At 44.1% G+C, this 18411-nt stretch overlaps 1 protein-coding gene across 2 annotated transcripts in view; it reads left to right on the top strand.

The window, feature by feature from the left end:
* SLC14A2 (solute carrier family 14 member 2) overlaps positions 1-18411 on the top strand; it is a 446643-nt gene that overhangs the window by 253800 nt on the left and 174432 nt on the right. For both annotated transcript variants that reach the window (XM_045789981.2, XM_087869851.1), the window contains one exon: positions 431-518. The gene's annotated coding sequence lies outside the window, so the exon portion shown is untranslated. The remainder of the gene's footprint in view (positions 1-430; positions 519-18411) is intronic.

Here is an 18411-nt window from a genome sequence, read left to right as displayed (position 1 = left end):
GAAAGAGAACAGGGATCACTGGGAACCATCTTAGAAGCTATGTATCACACAGTTGACCTTTATCTGGTGGCAAAAAAATATTCATAACATCTTATTCAATGAAAGAAAACCAGGTCACCAAATAGTATATGCAGTATGATCTCAGTTCTATAAATGAAAAACAACAGAAAAAATATATATCCATATAGACATAAATGCTCATGAAACAGTCTGTAAGTGTCCCATGGGTTAAGTAGTGATTACATCTGGATGGTGGGATAACAGGTGCTGAGTTTTAGGTCTTATTTCCTAATATGTATTTTCTACTTTTCCTAAAGTGAACATATATTGCTTATAATTTTAAAAAGAGCACATGTTATTTCATTAAAAAACAAAGCAATTTAAATCCTCTAAACTTCTTGTTTCTGACCTCCACTGTCCATCTTTACAGGACTGTTTCTTGCTTACTACTTGAAGGCACCTAAATAGAAGTTCACAAGACTCCTTGTAGACCCATTGATCCCACCGTCAAGGAAACTGTGAGTATGTTCTAGAATTTTCTATATTTATGTCTTCTGAAACAACTGTTACCACCAATAATGCTACCATGGAAAAAAACTAAAATTATTTTTTCCTCTCTGAGGTCACTAGGACCACATGGGAACTACCTGAGAGAGCTGGGTCCTATGAAGATCTTCTTCTCCTGGAGCCAGTGTCTTCCTGGCTCAATCATGTTTGCTTTCAGACATGAGCTATCATAATCATATGGTATCTGTCTTCTCTGCAAAATTCCAACAGGATAGGTCCTATTTATGTGTCAAAAATAGATGAACCAGATCTGACACTGCTGAACATATTTGCAAGTTTGTAAAAGGAAGGGGGATGGATGAGTTAGAAGATAAAATCATTAATAATCCCCACACTTCGTTAGTTTCCCTGCCTCACGCCACCAGGAGGGCCTGAGTTGGGATGCTGCTGGTTCTGGGTTGAAATTACTTCTCTAGCAATGTAAATGTTATCTTAAGGTTACTTGCTGATGAAAACTATTGTTTTGCCAAACATAGACTTATTGGTTGTTTGACAAGCCAACCACTTTCTCTACACCTAAACAGAGCATAAAGAAAACTGCTGAGGATGGGTGATCTGGTATCCATGGAGAAGGAAGGCAGTGGTTTTTTAAATGGCAGGGAATTAGGACCAGGTCTGAAATACTGGTGGGTCTCTTCTCGTTGGATCTATAGTACAATAGCTGCTGTAACCTATAACACTCAAATCTTGGTTTAACACAAGAGATTATTTTTCCTTATTTAAGGCCCAAATGGGTGTTTGTCAAAGTGGTGATTCAGAAACCTAGGTGCCTCCTATCTTGTGGCTTCACCATCTTCTAGGGCCTTTGAATTTTATGCTGGGTCGTCTACATCTACCTGGTTGACAGGGAAGAAGACAGTGAAGATGGCACACCCCCTTCCTATCCCCCTTGGCCTGCGATTGACACACATTACATCCCATGGCTGAGCGCTAGTCACATGGGCCTCATCTTGATAAAAAAAGACCTTGAGTTAGTCTCTGATTGGCAGTCACTTCCCAGCAAATCCACTCTGTGGTAGGGGAACACACATCATGGGCTCCGTCAGGAAAAATAGTGTTAGAAAGCTCCTGCTGAGAAAATTCTTAGTGGACATTTGTACATCAATCACAGAGCAGGGATCAGCTGACTTATCAATGACTTTGAATAGTGAACCATTCTGCTCCATGTGAAGGAACTTCTCATACCTACCATACCTCCTTCTCGGGATTAAAGCAACAGGTCCCTGGGAACAAAGAAGGTTCTAAAGGTTCAAGGTGGTTCTACACAAGACGTGCTAAATATGCCTGTCAGTGCTGGAAGTCTGCAGAAACCACTGGGTTCTCATGATATCAGCTTCAGAACCACTTTTGGGGCACCTGGGTGGCTCAGTTGGTTAAGTGTCTGCCTTTGCCTCAGGTTGTGATCCCGGGGTCCTGAGATTGAGTTCCGCATCGGGCCCCCTGCTCCCCGGGGAGCCTGCTTCTCCCTCTGCCTCTGCGTCTCTCTCTCTGTGTCTCTCATGAATAAATAAATAAAATCTTTAAAAAATAAATAAATAAAACCACTTCTGTCTGTCTATCTGTCTCTCTGTCTCTCTCTCTCTCTCAGCCTTAGCTTCTTGTTGTGTCAAACGACAGTAACAAGTTTTACCTCTTAGGGTTATTGTAAAGCCCCAAGGAACTAATTCAAGAAAGGGCATGATACACACTGTCTTAACACCAGGGACTTTTCGAGCAAGTATCCACATGTGATGAATAATCTCTGAAGTGCCTTACCAGCACTACCACAATTGCTGATTCTAATAATAACCTTGTTACTATTAAGCTACAATTACAATGATTAGCATTACCGCCAATAAGAAAACTATAACATCTCTTCTCAACAATGCTTTACACTTGGGTATTTAACTCTCATGACAACCTTATAAAGTGGGAAGGACACTAACTATTATCATACCCATTTCATAGGTGAGAGAACTGAGCCTTGTGGAGGCTAAGTGATAATGACCAAGGTCACATTATAGCCCAGTCAGAGTCACCACTTGGCTCTCAAGCCCAAGTCAAAATGATACTACTGCACCAGAAGTGAAATAGGAACTTGCTGGAAAAAATGGCGTCATTGAGGAGACCTTGTCTCACCCCCTCATTGTTCAGATGCCTTGAGGATGCCTTTGAGGGTTGCTCCTTTTTCTGCCGCTGGCTTCAGGTTGTCGTCTCTCCTTCCAGGTTAGTCAGGCTAATTGGGGTGGAGGTAGAGGCAAGTAGTGACAGTATTGGCGATGTCATTTTACAGAGGCCATAACACACAGGGCTCTTGGAAACTGTTCCAAGGAACATGAGCAGGATCCCAGGAAGGTGGGAAAGGGGGCACTTTTCCTCCTTTCTGGCTCATGTGCAGACATCACTGGCCAGCACCACCAACCCTAGTGAGGTGGGTGACAGACTAGAATCCACTTCTAGATTTCTTAGAGTTTTCTTTCTCTTCCATTCAATTCTTTAGGACTTTTCCCAACTAAAGTTAATGACTGATTCTTTAGTGACTTTATTCTTTCTATTGAGAGAGAGAGAGGAAAAAAAAAAAAGAACTATTACTGGTAGACTTAGGTTTGTAGTATAAGGTCTCCAGAGACAGTGTTTGACCCTGAGTTGGGGAACTCCAACAGCCAGGGGCAGTGAGCTATAGCAGACATGGATCTCCTTGTAGAGCGCAGCCCCCAGGCCCAGACCTGCTGCTCACAGCTGTGACAATGTGAGGGGCATTCAGATGCTGTAGGTCAGGATTCCCTCATCTGTTCAATCAGGTGGATGATGCCCCCTCACCACCTCTCCAACTTTCTTACGGAAATACTGAGACCTGGGGGCTCAAACAAATAAATAGGCAGAAAGTGCTTTGAAAAGCATAATGTGCTAAATAAATGTAGCAAGTGTCATCATTATCACTGTGCTATTGCCATTATTATTTTGTGGTCAGCTCAGCTTTTCTTAACGCAGAGCAGTTAATGAAGTGGCAACTGTATTGGTTTCCCACTAGGAGGGTGAAGGGGCCAAATGAGGCTCTGTTTTTATCCCATTTTAGTGTCCAGGGGTTTTTTTTCCACAACAGCTATGTCTAGTGGGTTTATCAGTATTTTAATTACAGTGCCACTTCATTTTACTGATCCTAACAAAAATCAAGCTAAGGGCATTTTTTTTTTATCCTAAAAATGGTAGATTTCCCTAAAGAAATGCTAACTTTCACCAGCAACCAGAGACTGCTACCTTTGGCTAAGCTTAGTACCTATAACTTTTAAGGAATTATTTTCAGCATAACCAAAATTTGTTTTAATTGTACTTGAAGGTCTACTATTAGAAAAATGACAGAACCTACTATTCATCAGGCTTTGGTTTATAAACTGTTTGCCAGCTGAGATGCATTTTTCCTATGGTCATGAGGAGTATGGAATAGGAAGCTTAGTAATCAACATGAAGACAGACTGGCAGAGCCAGGTGGACAAAGGGAAAGAATATCTCCATCTTCACCCCGGTGCATGGCCGTTCTCTTGTTCCTGCAGCATCTCAGGTAGGCTTGCCTTAGTGTCCTCATCAGAAAGGCAAGCAAACAACTGCCTCATTAGAAGGAAAAAATAAATAAATGTTGCAAAGTAGAGAATCTGGCCAGGGAGGGCCATAAAATATCAAGTTAGAAGGGGTTATGCAAGCATATGGCCCAAAATAATCATTTTATAGATGAGAGAACTAAGGCTTACATAGGTGAAGAGCACATCCAAGGTCATACTAAATGCGCAAGTATTAAGTTAATCCCTAAGGGAAGTATATTACGTTCCTATTGTTGTTGTAACAAATCACCACATATTTAGAGGCTTAAAGCAACACAAATTTATAATCTCACAGTTCCATAGGTCAAAGGCCTTACATGGTCTCACTGGGCGAAAATCAAGGTGGTAGCAGTGCTACATTCTTTTCTGGAGACTCGGGAGAATCCACTTCTTTGCCCTGTCCAGCTTCCAGAAGCTGCTTGCATTATTGGCTTGTGGCCCCTTCTGTCATCTTTAAGCCAGAAATGTTGCATGTCTCTGATCTTTTTTTCTGACCATAGCCAGGAAGGATTCTCTGCTTTTGAGGACTCTTGTGATTAGATTGAGTCCACGTGAATAATCCAGGGTAATCTCCCTATCTTGAGGTCAGTAACCTTATTCACATCCGCAGAGTCCCTTTAGCATAGAAGATAACTCATTCACAGGTTCTGGGGGATTAGGCTGTGGATGGGCATTATTTTCCCCACCACAGGGAGAATGAATTTAAGGGGAAAAAAAGATGGTGAGTTAGAGAGTTGGTTGAGCAAAAAAATAACTGTAAACACCTGTTGTCGCCTAGGGACTCCAGGAATCTGACTCATCATAGAGACTTGATGGAAGTAAGAGTGTGCTCAGGATCAAGCCCTGCAGGGAAAGGGAAGGAGAGAGGAATGGGCAGAGGGAGGAGCTGGGTTACAGGCTGTCCTAAAGCTTCAGCTCACCCCATGGGGATCCCTAGAATAGAATAGCCCTTCAAAGTTGTCATGTGGGTCTGAACCTTTAAACTCTTTCCCCTCTGATTGCTATGACTACATCAAACAGTCACAGGGTGTGGGCTGCCCCAAGGAGGGGTTGCGACCATGGGCAAGTCCACTCTCTTCTGAGAGAACAACTCTCAGCTAGGGGAGTGCGTCCTTCATTCATGAAGGAGGTTCTAAGCAGACAGTCACAGCTTCTACTAGAGAGCTTGTGCCTACATTTCATGCCCACATTTCAAAAAATAATAATAATGAAGTCAGCTATGGTCTGTTCTGAATGATACCTAATTGACAGATTTTGCAAAGTGGTTTGCGAGACAAGACAGGGTCTGGAAGGAGAGTCAGACTCTTGACATTGCATGAACATGAGAGCGAGAACAGGCAGGAGTCCCATGGGAAGAGGAGAATGAGAGTGGGTCAGAAATGGTGTGGACCCCAAAGGAAAGGACAGGCAGATTGTGAGTTCTGGGGACTGAGATCCAAACCCAGGTCAAAATCCAGGACTCTGCCCAAACCACAGCAGAGAAGTGGACATTGCCAAAGGCCACAGGCAGGGGTGGTAATGCTGGTATTGGTTAAGGAGGATTCCAGCAACTTGTAGCAGAGACCAGTGGTCAAAACATGACAGTCCAGCATCAACAATGGAAGTAACTAGGGAATAGGTAAGAGGTCCTGTTTCCATAGAACTGAGGAAAAGGCAAGAACCTAATTACCAAGGAAAAGGGTGTTCTGTATGAGATTGAGCAGGTGGACTACAGCGTCATGTCATCTGGCCCATGGATGTCATTTGGCACAAGCTCAAGTCTGATTTTGGCACAGGAGCACAGGACACTCCAGGCAGCTGAGTAGCAAAGGTTAGAAAGATGGGGGGCATTGTCATATGCTCACTCCAAGGAAGGTCTCTTCGCAGAACATCAGGGCTAATCTTAACGTGCATTTTAAGGAAATGGTATCTGTGAGGAGGATTCAGAGACTCATTTTATCTCCACCCTTGAACCCTGGAAGCTCTCACTGTCTCCCGCCAGTGCTGAGCCCAATACCTGCACCAGAGTGAGCTCTGTTGGTTTGTGCAAACTTCGTGGGATCTCAACCACCTCCACTTCTCTGCACATCCAGACTGCAAAGTCTAACGAGGAAATGGTATTTAAGAAAGGGACTACCTGCATTTTCTAGAAGACTGTGTAGATACTGTACTGGGTCTAACCATACTTACAGACAAAGTGGGTTTGTTTCCCCTACATGCCTTGATTCAAGTGGTGAGAGCAAAGCACTTGAACAGACTACGCACCGTTACCTTCCGGTAAGTCCTTTGTCACATGTAACTATCAGCAAGAGCACTAACAAAAACTTATGTTTCTTAAAAGGCCTCACATTTTACCAGACAATGGACTTGTCCATTGTTTCCTTTCGATTTGACGATACTACTTGGAGGAGGGAATTCTCATGCCCCTTGTAAAGATGAATAAACTGAGATTCAGAAAGTTGGAGTGACTCACCTTAAGTCACAGGTTAGAGTCTGAAAGTGGACTAGGGTCTTATAAATCCAAGTTGCCTCTACCACATTATTGTGATAAGTCTACCCCAGTGAAAGAGCTCTGTGTCTCAAAACCCTGGAAGTTTGGGAGAAAGGAGAGTCAGGAAGGTTAGAGAACGCAGAGAACTGAGGGAAAAAAATGTCTGACTTTCACCTTTTCTCAGGCCAGTCCTGAGATTATTGTTTTTGACTCTTTTTTTTTTTAAGACTTATTTGCTTATTTCAGAGAGGGGGGTGTATAGGGGCAGAGGGAGAGGGAGACAAGCAGACTCCCCACAGAGCATGGAGCCTGACGTGGAGCTCAATCCCAGAACCCTGAGATCATGACTTGAGCCGAAATCAAGAGACAGAGGCTCAACCGACTGAGTCACCCAGGCATCCCTGTTTTTGACCCTTTTTGACTTTACCTCCATCTTTTTAACTCTCCCACATATTCTTACACCCTTACCTCATTTGCTCCGCTCAGCAGTCCTATGAGGTAGGCAGAGCACATCTGACAGATGAGGAAGCTAAAGCCCAGAGAGGTTAGACCACTGGCCCAAGAACAGTTGGCCATCTGGAAAATGAAATCTATTTCATATACAAAATAACAAAATATTACATATAAACTCCACATGGATTTGAGGCTAAAAGTTCAAACAGTAATAACTTTTAAATATTAGAAGAAAATTCAGAAAGATATTTTTATATCAAACCAGGAAAAGATTTCTTAAGATTCAAAGAAAGCACAAAAGAAAAAGATAAATTGGATCACATTAAAATTTAAGATTTCTATAAGACCAAAGACACCATGAACAAAGCCAAAAGACAAGTGAGAGATTTGAAGGAGGCAGTTGCAATGCATTTGACCAACAAAGGATTAATTTCTAAAATATGTGGGGAAAACCTTGCAATAGATAAAAGACAAACAACCCAATAGAAAAACAGGCAAAATATAGAAATAGAAATCAAAATGTCCTTATAAACACATGAAAAGATGCCCTACCTCATTAATAATCAAGGAAATGCCAAGTACAGCAAACAGATACCATTTCACACCTATCCAGTTGTCAAAAATTAAATAGTCAACAGTGCTGAGTTTCTGTGGGAAATAGGCACTTTGGTTCTGGAGGGAGTGCATTGTTTTAACCCCTTTAGAGAGCAATTTGGAAATACCTTGTAAAAGTGAAGATATGTGTCTCTATGACAACTAGTTTTACGTCTAGATGTATACCTTAGCAAAACTCACTCCTATGTGTCGTATGACTTGTAAAAGAATGTTTATTATTGCATGCCTTGAAATTTTGAAAATTTGGAAACAATCTGAACGCTTAGGTCAGTGGAAAAGCAGTATACATTTCATAGCAGTGAGCCTCCCTGACCCATGTATCAAGAAGGATGATTTGGGAAACTCCATGTTAAACAAAAAGAATCAAATTGTATCAATGTGCCATTTACATACATGTTTAAAGCATACAAAACAATATTGTCTATTGCTTATGGATTCAAGCAAAGGTGCGGTAAATGCATAAAAACACAGAGAAAGATCCATGAAGTTCATAAAAATGGTTTCTCAGAGGGAGGAGGATGATAGGCTCAAGGACAGTACAAAGATGGTTCAACTGAACCTGTGTTTTATTTCATTAATTAAAAAAAACTATAACAAATTCAGCAAGATGTGAACATTATAACACTCTGTGCTATGGATATTGAGTGTTTGACATAGTAAACAATTCAGGAAAGAAGAAGTTATTCACCAGCGGCCTCTCTTTCCTCTGGTGGAAATGAGAAGGCAGTGGGGAGCATGAGTCTGCAGGAAACAGAGCTGACAGCTTTGAAGATTATTTTGGCTTTGGATTTCTGCTCATGCACACACACCGAGACAGTTCCACACACGGGAGCAGCGGGGTCATGCAAGAAGTGCTGCCAAGCAAAATAGTCAAGGCACACAGGGGGCCCTGCCAGCCCCAGCTCTGCCAGGGCATCAAGAACATTCTGTGGCTAGGAATAGGGCCCAGGAATGACAATGGCTTAAACACAATAGGACAGTCTCTCTCTCTCAACATAAAAGAATTCAGAGGTTGGCAGTCTGCGGCTAATATGGTGTCTGTGTGATGTCTCCAGGACTCAGGTTCTTTCCATCTTTCTGCTCTGCCATCCCTGGTTACATGAGTTCCATCTCCAAGGTCACCTCATGATCTGGGATGGCCCCATAGCTAACAGCCATCCAGGTCAGAAGCAAGAAGAGCAGGGAAGGACAAAATGGCTCATATGGTCTGTCCTATACCCTTCCATCAGTTCTTTCCTGGAAGTCCTTTAACTTACATGGACATTTTATTGGCCGTCCCTAACCCCAGCTAAAAGGTTGGGAGCTCTCAAGCTAAGGAAGAAGGGGAGAGGCTGGTTGATTAACAGCTAGTGGTGGTTGCCAGTCAGCAGTAACTCATTTTGCACCCCTAGACGAGAGCTTGCCCCCTCTGGACATTGCTTTCCTGTCCATGCAAGAAAGCATGTTGACTAAGTGGCTTCCTCAGTAGAGACGGTCAGCTTTGCTCTTCATCACTTCATGCTTTGGTCAAACTTCTCCTTGGGATAATTACACCTGAAACCCTTGTCTGCCCATTTGGCTTCTACCACCCAGGGATAGGTCTGAGTTGGGCTGCTAACCTTTTCTCCCCTCATAGCTGTGGTTCTGCACTTAATGCTTCATACTCCCCACTCTTTAGGAACTGCAGTTTCCCTCCAGCCTCATCAACTGCTAGAAACAGCCAGATTCTAACTTTTCAACTCACCTGTTCCAGAGAGCTTCTCTGGCTTGTGGCTGAACCACTTCATCTGAGACCACTGAGACCACTTCATCCCTCTGTCCATTGTCAGCAGCATCTTTCACTTAGGCAATCAAGTGCTTTTCTTGAGGATGGGCCCATTGACTATCTGGCCCAGTGATTCGCAACTTTTTTTTTTCAGAACTCTTTCTTCCAGTGAAGACCCTGCGAAACCCCAAGGAAATTGATAAAATTACATTTTATAATATTTAATATAATAAAATTACATTTTTCATATATTTTATGGCGGTGCACAATGGGGTGGAGCCCAAAGTCTTCAGAACACACTCTGAAAAGAGAATATCTTGCCCTTTTTTTATTAATGAAGACATTGCTGGCCCAAGTCAGAATTGAATTGTCCCTGGTCATACAGCTCATGAAAACAGCAATGATAATGACGGCATTAGCTAACACTCACCCTCTGTGTCAAGCACCAGTCTAAGTGCTTTTCATAGATTAATTAAAGACACTAAAAGTAAAAAAATAAGAAGACTCTGATTGTACCTTAGAAACAATATGAGAGTCTATTTCTGTCCAAGGTCCAGTGAAAAAGCTTTATACAGAAATTGCCAAGTATATAATCTATTTTATAGCTATAAAATGATGTATCTGGACACTGTGTAGCACAAATTTCCTAAAAGGTTTAGCAATCAAATAAATCAACAACGAAGAAAGCCGTTGCCCAAATACATTTTGTATTTTACTACTGAAATCACCCCAAGAGAATTCTGTTTGCTGGGGGCTGGAGGAGAGGCCACGGGGAGCAGCTGGAGAAGCCCCTGGACGGGGTCAGTGTCAGATGCCGGGAAATAGAGGCTCAGAGCAGGAAGGGCAGTGAGAAGCTGCCAGCCCCCCCCCCCCCCAGAGCCAGGAGGCCTTGTGCCTGGAGGTGACAGGCACAGCCCGGCTGGATGGCGTCGCGCTGCTCGCTGTAAGTGCCATAAGTAGTGCTGTAGATGAAATTGGCAGGAAATGTGCGCGAAGCTCACACTTTCTCTGCATCTTCACCTCTCCCTCCCACCACCACGCCTGCTTCAGGAGAATTTCGAATCTCTTCTAAAGTTAACCTCCATCTCAGCTCAGGATTCATCTCCCCCTGTCTCCTAATTAGGCTTCTGCATTCTCACCTGGTCTCTCCCTTTCAATTAGATTCTTCCTCCACAAACACATCATCTCCCATTTTTAAGGGGAATAAAAAAAGAGAACTTTCCTTGGTCCTACTTTCCCCCAAGCTAGCACCCAGTCTCTGCACTTTCTTTAATTGCCAGATTTTAAAGAAGCACTTCTGTGTTCACTGCTGTGCCTGCCTTATCTCCACCTTCTTTAACACCTCTCCTTCTGCTTTCTGGTCCCACAGTTCCACAGAATCTTCTCTAACTGCCAGCTATGCCAGTTTGTCCAAGCCTCTGGTCTCGGCAGCATTTATCACCGGGAAAGCATTGCCTGGACCCAACATCTTAAAATAGTCCCCTCCTTTGCCTGCATGACCCTGTTCCCCTGCTCTCCTCCAGAACCTTCTCACCTCCTTCCTAGTCCCAAGATCCCCTCCAAACCACCACCTTAGTCCATTGGTGGAAAAGAGACCAGAATAATCCAACTCACTGGATGTTTGGAGTAACACACTCTTTCGAAAATCTGATGGAAGTTTTAAAAAAAAAATCTCCTTAAAATATAGTTTATGTTTACATATACATGCATATAGATAGACACACACACACACACATAATGTAAACATTGCAGGAGAAGCTCATGGACTCCCTAAATTAAGGACCTCTCCCTAGAGAATAACCTTTTGTACAAAATGTAATGATAATGTCATGTGGCTGTTCCACGTGGCTTTTATCTATTTATTTTTTGTTTCTTTTTAAAAAGATTTTAGTTCTTTATTTTAGAGAGAGAGCAAGCATGAGCTGGAGGAGGGGCAGAGGGGAAGGGAGAGTCACAAGCAGACTCCTCATAGTCCTAGGAGGTGCGTGATGTGGGGCTCGATCTCACAACCCTGAGATCAGGGCCCTGAGATCACGACCTGAACCAAAACCAGGAGTCAGATGCTTAACCAGCTGTGCCAACCAGGCGCCCCTCCATGTTGCTTTTAAATCACATATTCTAGTAAGTTCTTGGCTTCCAGTGGTGCGGTAATGGAGTCACACGCTTTATCAGAAGGCAGGAGCCCACGGTTCTCATCCCAGTTTTCATCCGTTAAAGGCCTAAACAAGTCACCTCTCTAAAACAAAGTTACCTCCTCTGTAAAAATGGGCATTATAATTTCTTCTCCGCTGCACAGGATTGTTGTAAATGTCAAACAAGATGGGGAATTTGAAAACATTTTGCAGACTTCAAAGCACTACGGAAATGATTACAATTAAAATCACCAATCAATATCCTTAGAGCTGCACTAGCAGGGTGTCAGCATGGGCTTGAATCCTGTATTGGGCACCCTGTTATGATCTGACCTGGGTCTGTTTCCCAGTTTGTAAACTGGAGATAACAGCTATTCTAGCCACCTCATAGAGCCAGTATGTGTATCAAATGAAATAATGAATGTGGAGGGACTTTGCAAGTCAGCAAGACTGAGGCGCCTGCCATTTCTCATCCTCTTCTTTGTCCCTCTCCATGTGCATTAATTGAGCTCCGTGAGCCCAGCAGAGTGAGGCTGGGCTCACAAGAGTCCCACCGTGCCCAGTGATGGAGCATTCCTACAAAATAAGTGTGCAGTCAAATTAGACTCCAGTGAGTTAATCATAGATAATGTAATTATAAGAAGCAGCAAATAAATTGATAATAATTGGCTACTTATTATTTTTATAAAGGGGGCATGGAGAGAAAGAATATAGCATGTGAGAAAGATTATCCATTGTAGAAATAATCACTCCTTCTAGCCACTTGGCCTATATTTGAACCAACCCCCCAAGAGCACGCACGCATGTCTCCTTGGTACACGGAGTTGCTATAAAACACTCTCAAAAAAATTTTATTTTAAATAAATGAAATGCTTCTTGACCTGAAATCCTGGCTCTGCCTGGCTCATAGCCTCTTGTAGGCGTGCACAGGTTTCCAGCTCTCCAAGAACATGGTAGCTGGAACTGTGTGCCTTCCCTGTCCCCAGTCCTTTCTTGTGTGCTCCACTGTGCCCAGCTGAGGTTCAGAGCGGTGGGGCTCAGGGGCAGGTGCGGACAAACGATCAAGCTTAAGGTAGATCCATCTCTGCCTTTTTACGAGCTTCTCTCTGGTTTCAGAAAGAGGCAGGATTTCCATGGTGCTGTGGGAAGGGAGGACTAGCTATTAACTGGTGAGGACAAGCCGGGTTGCTGTCAGAGTCAGATAACACAGCAAGAAGCATTTCTCAAAGTCTCTAGGACCTGGGAGGTACAAAACTGGCCCTTCATTGCAGAAGTGAGGAGCAGCAGAGTGTCTTGGGCTGCTTGTGCAGGGGAACAAGAAGGAAATGGAAAGGAAGCCAGCGCTTATTGAGCCGACATCACCTGCATTATTTCATTCAGCCCAGTCAACAATACTCTCTGGTATGGGTTCATTGTCCCTTTTTCCCCAGCAAAGAACCTGAGGGTCAAAAAAGCTAAAACTTGCCCAAGATCACACAGAGAATAAGGAACAGAGACACTCCAAATGCCAGGGTATTTGCACTCCAGCAAACTGGCTCACCAGAGGCGTCAGAGGTCTTTCCAAGTACTGGACACACCCAGAAAAAGAGTGACTCTCCAGTCACGTCCTGGACATTCCCCTTGGTAAAGGACCTTTGATTATTATGTGATAGACACAGACTATAGATGAATAAGAAGACTCCAGTCTGAGACTTGGCTCTTCCTTCTGCTAGCTTGTAAGCTTAACTAAGTCCCTTAATCTTATTTATAAAATAAACAGAACATTATGTCTCTTGGAAATGTGTGAGTTGTTGTGTAGTTCAAATGCAGTGATATTTGTGAAAATGCTTTGTCTTCAGGTAGAGAGAAGGTGGCATTGCCTCCATTCACAGGGCTGCAGCTAAAGGCCACAGCCCCGGCATACACACAAAAGAGCAAAGGCTATAGAGGTCCTGGGACACTGGCTATGTAGAAAGCAGGAGCCCAGAATGCAGCTGGGGTCTGATAATGAGTTACTAGGTCAGAGCAGCACTAACAGTGACAAGGGATCCCCTACAAGCCACTTAAAACCTTCCTAGGCTCGAAAGGGTCTCAGAGCCTTGGGCAGAGCTAAGTCTTCCTGTGGTAAGTCTAGTATCTTCTGTCCTGGGAAAAGGAGAGTCATGGGGGAGGAAGCTGGCAGGTCATTAGACCTGGCTAGAGCAAAAATATCATGAGGAATGAGCTCTAATTCTGCTTTTCCCCCCTTATCCCTGGATATGGTGTCCTGGTTTTATGGCTCTAGAGAAAAGTATAGGCTATAAGATCCCAGAGGGAATGGATTTTTTGTCTTATATGTTATTGGACTTCCCATAGAACCTAGAGGAACACAGAGCTCAGATAAGTGGTCCGTAAAGGCAGGATGCTGTGCCATCCTCCTGTGCGTTCCCACAGCTAACTTTCCCATAATAAACTTTTCGTTAGGCAAAAGGTCCTAGAGGGCTTATTAAATAGAGTCCCAAGTTCCACTCCTAGGAATTCCAATTCATGAGGCAGGGATGGGACAGTAATGTGCCTTTAACAAACTCCCCAGTTGTTTCCAATTCAAGTGAGCCCTGGGGAAAAAGCTTTGAGAAATTCTCTGATAGTCTATTGTTTCCCATACTATCTTATACTGAAATGACCTATTTGTGGGTCTTACTCCCCCCGCCCAACAGTTAGCTACTCTAGGACAGGGCCTGCACCTTCTCATCCTCATACCCCAGAGCCTAGCAGAGCACCTGTGCTCACATCCAAATACACCCCATTCCCATAGGAACAGTTTCATATCTAGGGGTTATGTTGTTGGCAAGCATCACTGGGAATCCCATATATCATAAATATGGCAACAGTGTTGAATGGTGGGACGCCAGAGTGATAGAGCTGGAAAGTACCCAGATCCATTCTTTGGCATCCCTGAAGCAAAGGCACCACTCTGGATCTCTGCAGTCATTTGGGCCTATAGGATTATGCTCTAAGAAATGTTTTCTTAGAGATCATCTACCCAAGGTCATACAAGGTACCTTACAGTCACTTTGTAGACAAGAGGACAGAGGCCTAAAGAGGCTGACATGTTCAGGATTGCGCCCTGAATCAGTGTCATGCCCAGAACTCAGACCTGGGTCTCTGGATTTTCTGAGCAGAGCTTCCTCAAAACCACAAGATTCTTAGAAGGACCTGTGTTATTTTTTTGTTTTTTCTTTTTTTAAAGAATGGTCAATAAAATCTTTTTTTAATGCCTCTACTGCTTGCTACAAGGACATTTGTCACAAGAAGAAGAAGGCATCATTTTAAAGTTCCCTGAACAGCTCTTACCAGGGACCTGGGCCATGGAAAGTCTTCCCCAGAGCCCCTTGGAATTCTAAGAAGGAAACAAAATTAGAGCTAATTAAATGTGTAATTACTGTTGATTGTAGCAAGCATGCTTCTTTTAGGTCAGATTTATGATGCAGGGGCCTGATAGTGTTTGCAACACGTGATAGCATTGTGTATGTTTTCAGGAAATTGGGACCCTTGTCTCGGCCTTGGGAATATGACTTAGAGGCTGGTTTTATTTTTTTTATTTTTTTTTAAAGATTTTATTTATTTATTTGACAGAGATAGAGACAGCCAGTGAGAGAGGGAACACAAGCAGGGGGAGTGGGAGAGGAAGAAGCAGGCTCCTAGCAGAGGAGCCTGATGCGGGGTTCGATCCCACAACGTTGGGATCACGCCCTGAGCTGAAGGCAGACGCCCAACTGCTGTGCCACCCAGGCGCCCCTAGAGGCAGGTTTTAAAGGAGTGAGGGACGGGCTACAGTGGATTTCTACAAAGGGCGTCTTCATGTTATACACCGAAACCCAAATGGGACCATCCTGTGCTCTGCACTCACTGAAGGGGCTTCCCTTCTGCCCTGGGACTTCCCTGCCCAGCCGAGTGCTTAGCAAATCATATTAATGTAACTAACTCAGTGTCTGGTTTTTGTGTGTCCTCCTTCCATTCTCTGTTTCTTCTATTTTGGGTTGTTTGTCACTGCAACCCTCCTTTCTTAATGTCTCTCTGACTCTTCAGGTATTCCTGCTACTTTCTCAGGCTCCCTGCGAGATGCATTCCTTTTATTCAGTCCTCGGGCCTCATCTCCAGTTTTTTTCCCTTACACAAAGTCTCTTTGGACTCTTTCTTGGCAACTCTAGTTAAAATGCTCAATTACAGAGGTGGGCAGACCCCATTCGTAGTAGATCCAATGAGTGAGGCTGTTCCCCTTCTTCCTTGCCCACCTGTGCTAACGATTTGAAAATAAATCTCTGATGGCTCTCGTGCTATCTGCTGCATTGTAATCAGCCTGTGGATTCAGAGGAATTTTCCCCATCAAAGAGGCTTCTCTCACAAGGCTTCCCACACCACTGAGAAGTGGGTGAGACAGAAAGGATTGTGTCCATTTTGCAGGTTTTGAAGCTAAGGAGCAAGGGTCAAGCTGACTTACCCAGAGTTAGTCAGTAATAGAGCCCCTTCAAGAATCATGACTTCCTCTATCCTGGTCTAATGGTCTTTAGTCTTTCTTTCCCTCTGATCACGCTCTTGCGTAGCTAAAGTGTACTCACAAGGTTGGCTGATGTGTCCTCAGTAGGATGGAAGGGAAGGAGGAGGAAATCTTTGTTTTCATCTCCTGGAATGTTCCAATGGTTCCAGCTGTGGCTACAGTTCATGGCTGTGGGGATTTTTTGCTTGTTTATTTTCTTTTGAAAGATTCTATCTCAATTCCAGAAAACTTTCCAGCAAACAGTACTTTGAGGCAGCTGGGGAAGGGAGGGCTGTTCCTTCCCTGTCATATGTCCTTAAAATAACACAATGGGGGAGGCAAGCCCTCAGGGCCCCCTTGAGGTACGAAGGATAGCATAATGAATTGGCTAATCATAAACCATTCGCTCCTGAGTTCCAAGCGATATGGTAATGAATTGCCAACGAGCCATTCGCCAGACTGCAGCCATATGGTGAGGGATGGGACCCTGGCACATTGTAGCCATACTGTGGATTTGTCTGTGTAATTGTTCCCATCCAGGACCTCCCCATCTCTATGGCTGCTAATTAACGTCCTGTTTAAGCTTCTGTTGTCAAAACTAATTATTTGTTTGTTTTATGCAGACAGGTCTTTCTCTTATCTGGCTAGTAGTAGTGACCATTAAGAAATGAAAATGTGTTTGAGTTCTCATAAAAATATTTAAATTTCCCATCTTGTATTACTTAGTGGGTAACAGGCCTAGCAGCACTGGGCCTATGGTAGCAACTCAATCCAGGAGCTTATTAAAACCAGCAAATTATCATCTTTCCCAATAGAAACACAAATGAGGATTCAGTTCATTAATTTCCCCCATTGTTCTTCCTGTCTGTGGACATTACTCTAGTTGGATCTTCAGCTATAAAATGTGGATTTTATGATAACAGTGATGATAATAAAAATTATCAGGAGAAGAAGGAGATTCATTTATCAGAATAAGGCCCCATTTCAAATTCACATTCCCTGTTGGTCTAAGGAGAAGGTGACATTTTGGAAAGAACAATGTTGGTTTCCTTTCGGCTCCTCCATCATTTTGTTTCCTTGCATCTTTTCTTGCTTTCCTTTGTCATCAGCCAACTGGGGCTAGAAAGAGAGTTTGGGGAAAACTGAAAGAAAATAGAACAAAGCTACCCTGAGAGGAAAGGGGGATGAAGACCTACTACCAGTAAACAGTAAAGCCAATTGGAAGGGAACCATTTTATGAAGGAGTTAGGAGACCAGCATGATCAGGGAGGCTATGATTTGGTGTGCTGCTTCCACAGACTAGCTCCCCTGACCCTCACCACTAAGGAACAGGGGGAATTGACCCTTTATCTCCCTTTATGACAGCCTTTCCCCACTGACTGCCTATTACTCCTGTGCATTGATTTTCCTTTTATGATCATGTTGAAGAATACAGGGAAATGAAGGCAAAGAGGAAAGGAGATGAAGGTGTGAGGAAACCCACAGGGGAGTATTCTCTGAGAATGCTCCTGGGCTCCTCACTGTCTATGGGACACAGTGGGAACAGTCGCTCTGTTTCACAACTTCCTGATTTTTCCCTGCATCCGCGTCCACACCCCAGAAACAGCCACCGTGTTAATTGCAAGGTCAGGCCAGTGTCTTCCGTGGCATCTGGGACATGGTGTAATGCACACAGATTTCCATATGCGGTCCCTCCCCGTAGTCCTCGGCCCGGAGCACCCACACCACGTGAGAACGCGGCTTCTTGGGAGATGCTGACATTTTAATTGGAAGCATCTGTTGCCTTTTCTGTTATTTTTGGCCAGGTTTGGTTTATTTGTATGAGCCAATGTTTGTGTACAGACCCGCCTACGTGTTTCACAGGAGGCGGGACGCAAAGCCTAGCGTTGCCGCCTCTCTCATTTTCTTCTCAAGTAGCCGACTGGGACATGGTGACAGGGCCACCTGCATTCACCCCAGTCTGCTCTCTGCTGGGGTTCTCTCAGATGAACTGGGAGTGGGGAGGGCCATGCTGAGGGCAGAAAATCACCTTCCTGGGAAAGTAGGGATCTGGGGGAGGGACACCTGCCTCCCTCTTCCCACCCCCAGCCGCATAGTGCAAGCCCTGGATTGTGGTGGGGCCTCTCCTACCACCAGCCCAGCAGGTGTCCCTCCCCCAAATCTGTGATTAGCACACTGGCCAGGGCCACCATCCTCAAGTTACCTTCAAGCCCTGTTCCCACTAGCCTCTGAGACCCTGCCCTTCACTCAGACTTTGTCAAAGCCCCAGTCACCTCCACAGAGGTTTGCTCCAGCTGGCTAGCTGGCTAGCTGGCCTGGTCACACACTCGGCAGTGCTCCTGCCAGTCAGCAAGGAGCTT

This window comes from Ursus americanus, chromosome 19 (genome assembly GCF_024610735.1).
Source record: "Ursus americanus isolate L20-20 chromosome 19, mUrsAme1.1.p, whole genome shotgun sequence".
Taxonomy (NCBI): domain Eukaryota; kingdom Metazoa; phylum Chordata; class Mammalia; order Carnivora; family Ursidae; genus Ursus; species Ursus americanus.
This window is presented reverse-complemented; position numbering and strand designations above follow the sequence as displayed.